The 10,184-nt window shown below is 44.6% G+C and overlaps 1 pseudogene; it reads right to left on the bottom strand.

Moving 5' to 3' along the window:
• Window positions 1–9,804: 9,804 nt before the first annotated feature.
• Window positions 9,805–9,982, bottom strand: LOC134981543 (U2 spliceosomal RNA; annotated as a pseudogene).
• Window positions 9,983–10,184: the final 202 nt, after the last annotated feature.

Genomic DNA, 10,184 nt, shown 5'->3' with positions numbered 1-10,184 from the left:
ATATGCCGATGACCTACTCGCCATAATCACGAATCCGGTCACCTCTTTGCCAAACCTGATGGCAGAGTTTGAGAAGTTTGGAGCCCTCTCTAACTTCAAAATAAATTATTCCAAATCTATTGCCATGAATTTAACTACTCCCCCTGCTATAGTAGAAAGCCTGAAACAGGCCTTCCCTTTCACCTGGCACGATCATAAATTAAAATACTTGGGGGTGTTACTGACCAACGACTTATCCAAATTGTTCTCCCTAAATTTTAAACCCTTACTGACTAGGCTTCGCCTAGACTTCCTGAAATGGAAGAAACTAAGACTATCCTGGTTCGGAAGGATTAACGTTGTCAAAATGAATGCTCTCCCTAGGATTTTATTCTTCCTCCAGACCCTTCCGATACACATCCCCCTGCTTTGGCTCCGAGACGTCCAGAGTCTTATTCGCGCGTTTGTATGGGGTAGTAAAACACCCAGGTTTAAACATGATATTTTGTTCAGGAGAAAACATCAAGGGGGGCAACAACTCCCACATATTCCCAACTACTACCACGCTGTGCACTTGAATAGGATTCTGGAATGGACGCGTGCCAAAGACCGCAAACAATGGGTCCTCCTAGAGGAGGGCTGTCTCCCACATTACATTGACATTGCACCTTGGCTTCCCACCCTCCCGAAGGTTTCACACCCCTCGGTCTCCCCCACGCTCAAACTATGGGCCAAGCTGAGATCCCAGTCACACATCCTCAAAATGGTCCCCCTTAACCTCCTTTCTCTGTAACTCCGAATTTGCCCCTGGCTCTCGAGGGACTGCTTTCGCCTCATGGGCAGAAGCCGGGATTTTTAGAGTTGGTGAGCTCGGGCAGGGTACGCTCCTTTTCAGATGTACAGTCCTCTTGGAACCTGCATAGTGCTGAGTTTTGGAGGTTCATGCAGGTTCACCATTTCATATCCTCTTCTAAGAACCTCTCTGACATAACTAGGGACCTCACCGGGTTTGAAAAACTATGCACCTCTTCCAGTTCCCCCACGCATACTATCTCACAAATTTATACGATGATTATGGAAAACTTTTTCCCACAGCCTCCTACCTTCCTGGGAGAAGGAATTGTCAGGGCTACCTACGCAGATCAACTGGATCTCCGTATTTAAGAACGCCCAGGCGAGTTCTTTATGCATCTCGACACTAGAGACCCTTTATAAACTTATATATAGGTGGTACAGGACTTCTCGTGTCCTCAATAAAATGTTCCCCTCTCTTTCGAATCTGTGTTGGAGATGCAAAAAAGCCCCAGGGAGTTTTATACATATTTGGTGGGACTGCCCTCTTATAATTCCATTCTGGGCAGAGGTATTTAAATGCACCAAACAGATAGTGGGAGATGAGATCCCGAAAGACCCAGGTTTCTGGCTCCTTAACCATACCCCCGGAGGATCACACTCCTACAAACATTCCCTGTTAAGACACCTTAGCAACGCAGCTAAAGCGGTGGTTCCAATCCTTTGGAGATCCACCTCTCCACCCTCGATTAAATTGTGGTTTACAAAGGTAGACTACCTTTTAGACATGGAAGACCTTGTCTCCTTCTCATCCGGAAAAACAGTTAACTTCATAGCCGTTTGGTTTCCCTGGTACGGCTTTAAGGACACACCGTTGTATCGGTCCTACACGACGACATAACCCCCCTCATAATTATAAACATGCTCACATTTATACCTGTATCAATACACATAACCACATTCATATTCTGACAATGTCGTCTCTATAATATGGCTCAGACTCATACCTGGAAGGTGATACCCCCCTGTTCCCCAATTGGTCTGCCCCTACTGCGCAGTCTCTCACACCTGACTCTACCCATCCTAATTTCCCCTTGCTTCTCCTCTCTCCTTCTCTTCTTTATCTCTCTTCCCATTTTCTATGCAGTTTTTGTTAATATGCTCCTCTTTTATAAATTTCAACGTTGTCAATAATGCAGACAAACCATCTTTCTACTAAGGGCGCTCTATGTGTAGCGTACTGTTAACTATGTTACGTGATGTTTTTGTTCTCCCTTTTGTTTTTGAAATGTATTGCTGTAATGTTATGTCTGCTGCTTTAACTAATAAAAACAGTTTACACAAAGAAAGTAATATCAAATAATTAAACAGAACACCAAAATGAGCGTGATGCTGGATACTGAACCACTCTTAATTATTGGGCATGCCAAGAAAGAGAACTTGGACAAACAAGCAGCAGTATGGTCTCATATATAGTTCTTTTAATTCAATGGGGTTGATTGGCGCTATTCAATACAGCGACAAGTGACCTTCAATTGTCGGGAATTCTTCTCTCACCCCCAGGGGTCGAGAGAAGAAATCCGACAAAAGTGCGGCCGGCGCAAGGGAGTCGGCATCGCGCCGGGGAGTTAAGTCGGAGAATGCCCATTCTCCCGACAATTCAACCTGTTAAGTCGGCGAGAACGGGCATTCGCCGACTTAACTGGAGCTGAATTGAATAGCGCCGGGAGTTTATTGTCGTGAGTTGATTCGACCCCTATGTCTTGTGCAGTTGGCTAGATAAACTATTGGGAACACATCCAATCACCAATTAAACCGGGCCGTAATCGGAGTATAGGTGCATACACACTTACCGAGAAAATGAACTATGTCGCTCATTTTCACCCTTCCTGAGCGGCGGCGTTCACTTTCTCGGGAAGTGTGTATGCCAGCAGCTATGAGCGATGTGCGGGACGTATGACCCTCGCTGTCGGCCGTGCATGCAGCTCAATTGGGACTGTCGTCCAAGAGTGTGATGTCACTGAGCTATATGGTCGTCGTCCTAATCGTAGTCCATGTGGATCGGAAAGTATGAAAAAGTTCCACAAAAAAGAGAAAATGTGAAAAACCTATGTCGACCTTTTCGTGTGTCGACTATTTGTCAATGTCGACCTTAACATTGTCAACCATCTGACCGGATACCCTGTGATTTGCCCCTCTCTGGTTTGTCTTTGTATCTACTAGCTCATGGGTATTCAACCTGCGGCCCTCTAGCTGCTGTGGAACTACACATCCCAGCATGCCCTGCCAGAGTCTTGCTATTAAGGCATGCTAAAACTGTGGCAAGGCATGCTGGGATGTGTAGTTCCACAACAGCTGGAGGGCCATAGGTTGAAGACCCATGTACTAGTTGAACAGAACTGCTGCTTAAACAGACTGGCAGAGAGCCGATTGCACAAGCCTAAAGGATTGTTCTAGCTCATTGGGTTGTTTTTTTTGTAATAGCGCATGGAATTTACCACCCCGTCCTAACCGTTTCCTTTTGGCAACAATCTGTTGTGATCACGTGTAGTCTGTTTTGTGGAGTTAAAATAATCCTGTTATAGGACATAACTGAATGGGTTGTCACTTAATTGCGACTTTCAGCTCTTATTTACTTTGTGGCATTGTTTTAATACCAGGGTTTGCTAGTACTGTAGTATCAGATGCCTCTAAGCAGGTTGTTTATTTTTACAGTATTACATTCTCTTGCAGCCATCACTGGCATGTGTGTTCAACAAGCAGGAACATAGAGTACACTTGAAATAGTTTATTCTCTGTAGTATTCAGCTTGTACCAAGTGTATTCCCCAGTTGCCCCCAGGCTGTACTGCACCCATGTGGCAGACTGAATTAGGATCACAAGCTTGTTTTGTTGTAGTGTCGCATGTCAGTATAGAAATAAATATCACTTGTTCCTGGTCCGTGGGTGCTCATGCTCCCTCTATGGATGGTCTTCATGCAGGAACATGCCATTATTAAAATGCAGTATTATACAAACGTAATACCTTAGTATCATAAAGAGCTGTACTTTACAAATCAGCCAAAGGACCCTTCTGTGCAATAATATTGTGTTGGTATTCTAATATCATTATGGAATAGCAGGGAATGTCCATTATGCATTATTCACTGATTAGGGCTATTATGGATGCATGTTTATATTCAGTAAACCTTGTTTGCGTTATTGTTCTGTACACTTCTGTTCCACTTGAAGTCATCTTCGTTTATATGCATTTCATGGCCAGGAACTGAATTAAAGCTGAATTTACACTGATTCGTGCAGCTCAGCCACAGATGCTTTTGATTCAATAATTTCTGCTCCAAAATATAAATGACCTTATGGGAATATTAACTGTAGTATTTCCCTATCGAACATTAAGCCAGAGCTGTATCAAGTACTTGCAACCGCTAGGAGGCAGCAATTTAGGAAGAAACTTGTTTCTTGGAGCATGATGGACAAAACTGTATTGGCTGGTTTTGTTTAACATGCGCCCAACAGCTTTTTTTCAGCATGTGCCTGGGGCGCCCAACATCTTTCTCAGCATGTGCCAGGGGCACCCAATAGCTCTCTCAGCATGTGCCAGGGGCACCCAATAGCTCTCTCAGCATGTGCCAGGGGCACCCAATAGCTCTTTCTCAGCATGTGCCAGGGGCACCCAATAGCTCTTTCTCAGCATGTTACTCAAAATGTCCCCAGGACCCATAACAGGTCATTTTCCAGGTCAGCTGAAGAGCTTTTAGAATGTCGGGAAGGAATATGCCACCTCTTTTAAAAAGGTGACTGTATTGAGTGGACCTGTAGGTGATCTGGAACAGTTGTGGGTCCATGAACACATCCATCTTTGGGCCAGCCACTTTGGATCCTCAGTCCATGGCTGTCCTTTACCGTGGCATCATTTTTTACTAGCGTCATCTGTTTTGTACAGCGTAGCACACGACTGTTTCCTGAAATCTGTTGTGCACCAATGGTGTTTGACGTGCATGACCAGCTCAATGACTTGAAATGGCCAGGCCGTAGCACAGGTTTGCAGATTAGACTTATGGTAAAATTGCAGAAATAGACAAACTGTGAGGGGCTGATGCAGGGGGTCCGGTGTGACATACCAGCAGCTAGGCGGGGGCTGGCTGCACTCGCCACAGGTTCTATTCCCATTCGGTTGGTGGCGTGGACCCTCCAACCGAGTGGGAATTAGGGGCTGTTGCTGGGCATCAGCAAAATGGCAGCTGTCTGGATTCCGGCATCTGCCTCCTGAACGCCGGGATCCCGTCCGCTGGCATTTTGACTGCATCCCGATGCGGGGTTGCCAGCATAATGGGTATATAATAAAATGTACACCAAATAGTGCATTTCATCCAATATGCAGGGTGTGAGAGTCTAACAACATTTAGCATATGAGTCTGGCTTATTCTAGACATGTCACCTGTTTTGTCCCATTTGTGCCCATCTTGTAAACCACTTACTGGCAACAAACATTTGATATTAAAACTAAAAACAAACTCCCTGGCTAGAGGATGTTAAGAAAACAAGTTTACATACTGTAATCTATGCTTAAACAACAAAGGCGGCACTGGAAATTGTTAGGCATGTTTGCAAACAGCCTCTCTCTAGTCCAGCATTTGCACCTGCCCCCTGCTCACCCACTGATCATACGGCTTTCCAGGCACCTGCGATGGAGTTGTGCATAGATGTCCACACTGTATTAGGCTCTGTCTTGCCCTTCAGGTTTGCAAAATAGGTGTGTGTTTGCACTGACTGTTGTGCACATGTGCATTCACCCAAGATATGCAACACCAGTAGGCTAAAAGGCCATTCTGTTTTCTTTTAACTGCGTATCCAGGTGCTGAACCGTTCTGCACGTGAACGATTACTTGGTGTAGAGATGTGACTCAATGTGCCCAGTCAGGGAAGTTAAGCTCACACACGGCTTTGTGAGGCAACAAGACAGCTTGTCTGTGTGTAATGAGTAACACATTGCTGTAGTTTATGAGTAATAGCTGGAGTGCTCGAGGCTCTGACGTCTCGTGTTTTTGCGAAGCACATGTCATTTGAGACTTCTGCTCACCTGTGAGATCTGGTTACAGTGAGGGTGTGTGTAGTTGTAGGCAGACACTGAGCTGTACATGTTATACCACTTTTACACTCGCACTCCCGGGTCACTCCCGGGTTGCGTCCCAGGATGCCTTCCCGGGACTGACCCCTTTCACACTGGACTAAGACCTGGGATCGACCCGGGACAGCCCCAACACTGATCCCGGGATATCCCTGCAAATGCATTAGTATGTCATTAGAAATGGCCTTGGGCTCAGAAAAGATGACATCAGCTTTTCTGAGCCCAAGAAAGCTCCAATCCGAGTCCTTTTAACAGTCCCGGGATAGTGAATCCCGGGACGGACCCTTTCACACTACCCAGCTTCCCGGGACGGTCCCGGGACCAACCCTGCTTTTGACCTGGGATGAAATCCTGGGAAATTGTCCCTGTACCCATTTACACTGAGAAGAATCCCGGGATGATGCGCGTTCACGTGCAATATCCCGGGATTTTTCTGCGAGTGTAAAAGGGGTATTAGAGGCTGGGGATCGCCGCTCAGTCAGTTTTGATTGATAAAACCAGCCCTATAATATAAGAAAATACCTGGTGTAGAGATGGAAGGCAGACGATGCTTCTGGCATAGCACTGCAACTACAAGTGTCTGGGTTTTAATTAACTGTAGATCTGTTTTGCAAGCTCTTGGGGAAACGCCATAAATCCCATGTTGCCTGTTGGTTTAGGTACAGAAATTGTCCTGTCCCTGGCACATATAATGTGACCTTTTCCATAGTCAGATATCCAGTGAAGAAAGGGCCATATAGGGTTATGGTTGGGTGTTATACACGTTACATAGTAATGGTGGGATAAAGCCTGTATGGATCTCAAAGTATCTGCCCTTCTCCTAGTGCTTTTTGCTCTGTCCATAGAGTAGGGTGTGCCCACTGCCTGAACTACTGTAGTGTGACAGGTTTTGGGGCCAGTGGCCCCCAGAAGTATTAGTCCTGCTCTGTTTCTCTTGGATATAACTATGGTTACTAAAGCTACATTTAAGACAGGTGTGTGTGTATATATAAATTTATTTTATTTATTTTTCCTTCCTTTGTTTGCTTAAAGATTCCAATAAAAATACACATCTGCTTTTCAAAGTGGTTTTTTCTTTCTTTTTTTTTTTTAAAACCATTCCATTTTACACTTACCCTCTAAGGGGTATGTTGCTGTTAGCTACTAAGATCTGCAGTGGTGTCTGAAATATACTGTACATTATGACACCAGGATAGGCTTGGTCTAGGTAGCATATAAGGTCCCGGCGCTCAGGATATGTTGAGTTTATATAACACTCATACAGCATGCTGTCATTGACATGGTCACTTCCTGATGACTGATACACCAGTATTATATTGAATCTACAATTGTAAAATACATTTTCATAAAAAATGTCTATGGCAGTAACTGGTTTACATGAGTAGTGTGTTATGTTTGTTAGAGAATAATAACTACATGAATTGCAATAATGCCCCCTGACACAAGAATTCCACAGAAACTTTCCCAGCTGTACTCTTGCTTTCAGTGTATTGCTTCTGCTTCCTCCCCCACTATTGTACAACAAACAGCAACAATGGAATGCAGCCAAGTGGCTTTGACAGCAGTACAGGGTGTTTTCCACACCCAAACGATTCTAGATAGTATCTTCATAGCTCTATATCACCACCTAGTGGTTACTCTCCTTGGAACAGCCGTTTTTTCTTTACCACTACAGATGTATCCTCGTCCATCTTGCCTCAATACACCACACAGTGGGAGAGGGATGCAGTCAGTTTACCTCCGTTCAAAATCCAGACACCAATTGACCTATGGTCAAAATACCGACATTTAAAATACCGACATTTAAAATACCGACATGTAAAATGCCGACAGGTCAAAATACCGACATGCGTTTTTCATGATTTTTTTTCATTGAAACAGACTTTTTCATACTTTACCATCCCGGTGGACCTGGAGGGGGAGTATAATAGTGTGCCGAGCGCAGCGAGGCACCGTGCCTTAAGCATGGCACACTTTATATGGTGTCCATGTTGACTTATGTCAACATATACACAAAAAAATAACCCCGCATGTCGGTATTTTACATGTCTGTATTTTGACCTTGTCGGTATTTTTAAATGTCGGTATTTTGTCCATGTCGGCATTTTGATTGGAGGTATTTCATACCGATCCCGTGGGAGATGCCTGGTGGGAGTAAGCTGACAGGTCCCATGCAACTCCGTTAAGACCAGACATCACTTTGCCAAAATTGTCTTATTCACATCACCATGCGAATAAGAAGCACAAGGAAATGCCGCTAATTAAAGTGATTTGCGGCATTGTGTGTGACCTTAGCTGTATCTGCATTCGAAATGCTACATAATCCATCCAACATTTTGGAAAGAAACATTTCAAGGGAGAAGATGCTCGGCTCTACCAAGTTATACCATGGTGTGACTAGAAGGGCAGCTTAACAGGCAGGGAGGATAGATTTCAGTGGAAATACATATAGATCAACAGTTGAGCAAAAACATTGTTACAGCTGATGTATCATTATTAAGAAGTTTATGCTGAAAGGCAACAGTAAGGTTCAGATTTATCTGGTGCTGGATTTTGAAATTGCTCCATTAATAATTGGCCAACATGTAACTCAATAGGCAGTTGGCACAGGCAGCAAGGTGTAGAGTTAGCCAAAACACTTGTCTACACAATGTTACATTCCACTGTTTGCGACCATTTTGTTATAAACAGTTGCTTGTCCACTTAACTGACAAATTTTTCCCCACAAAACCTCACTGTCACGGGTTTTTTTTTGGGAGTGAATTAGGTGGAAAAACATGTAATCCAAAAATAGGATTTTTGGTACTTACCGATAAATCCCTTTCTCCGACTCCATAGAGGACACTGGAGCATACAGACGAGTGTATAATTGGAGCCTTGGTACTTTAACTTTTTTCAGGAAGTGTAGCTGGTTCCTCACTCTCTATATCCCTCCAAGCCGAGAGGAGATGGAGAGCAGAGACAACAGGAAAGAAGGGAGGAACCAACTAAGCAAAAAGTCCAAAAACTGAACGAGAAAAGCTGCAACAACTAACATGCAGCAGACAACCAACTGCAATGACTTGGGAATACGACTGTAAGGAAGTGCCGAGAGGATGTCCAGTGTCCCCTATGGAAACTAAGAAAGGGATTTATTGGTAAGTATTAAAATCCTATTTTCTCCTTCATCCACTAGGTGACACTGGAGCATATAGACAATGGGGACGTCCCAAAGTTAAGCTTCCGGGTGAGAAGGCGCCAAGACTTCACAGAACCCTAGGACCAAACTAAACAGTAGTCGTAAGGATGCAGACAGTGGTCATCAAGGAAATATACACTAGACCCTGACCAACAGAGAGGGATGAATCCAACACCCCTGAGAACAGGGCGAGTCGATCTTTGGATCTGGATTAAGCAATAAGGTAATGGAAAAAACCTAAGCCAACTGCAGGCCCAAGCACAGACCAATTAAGAACTTTGGACCAAAATGAAACAGAAAAATTGAGAAGCGGAAGCATTCCCTCCTGGCAGCCCACCGGGGGCCCCTGGAATGCCCAGAACAAGCAGAGTCAGAACATGGGAAAACAGACCAGCAAAGAGCCATCCGAAGGGGGACTACTGAGGAGACTACCAGCTTTGGCTGGGGGAATGAGAAAACACAATTAAGGAATCCGATGTGCACATAGAAACAGTACGACACACATGAGAAGAGGGTTAACCATGTCCAGAGATTGTGAAAATGCATACAGTAATCCGTCAACAAACAACCATAATGGTTGAGAAGAGTGGAAGGCAGGAGCCGGTAGTGGGCAACGGCCATAAGTGTGAATCGCAGCCTGACCTTGAGGAAGCGACAGGACAGGGCACCTAAGCCCTGACACCTACCTCTCCCAAAAGACCAAGAGTAGGGAGTACAACACAAATAAGCATTGTGTACCGGTCCTGGAATTACGGCAATACCAGATCAAAGCATGGCGTGAAAAGAGCTTTTCTCCCTATTCTAAAATTCCCTTTAATAAATAGGCCCCAGAGAAGGGGTGTATCAGATAGTAAAACTGATAAGAACAAATGCTACACAGCTTATCCAAGGGACCAAGAAGCAATGAGCTGGTTCCAAGTGTATGAGCAAACCTAGTCAAAAACCAGCATATTACTCCCTTCTGGACTGACCGGAATTGGAGGGAAGAGAAAGCCGTAAGAGAACACTGTGCTGCAGGAAACATGGCCTCAACAGGCATCCTGGAACACAAACGCTCCAGCTGTTATGGTAACAACCACAGGACGACTACAAGAAGATACAGAAAAT

The sequence above is a fragment of the Pseudophryne corroboree genome, chromosome 12 (genome assembly GCF_028390025.1).
Source record: "Pseudophryne corroboree isolate aPseCor3 chromosome 12, aPseCor3.hap2, whole genome shotgun sequence".
In the NCBI taxonomy this organism is placed as follows: Eukaryota; Metazoa; Chordata; class Amphibia; order Anura; family Myobatrachidae; genus Pseudophryne; species Pseudophryne corroboree.
The sequence above is the reverse complement of the archived record's forward strand: the minus strand, read 5'-3'. Positions and strand labels throughout refer to the sequence as shown.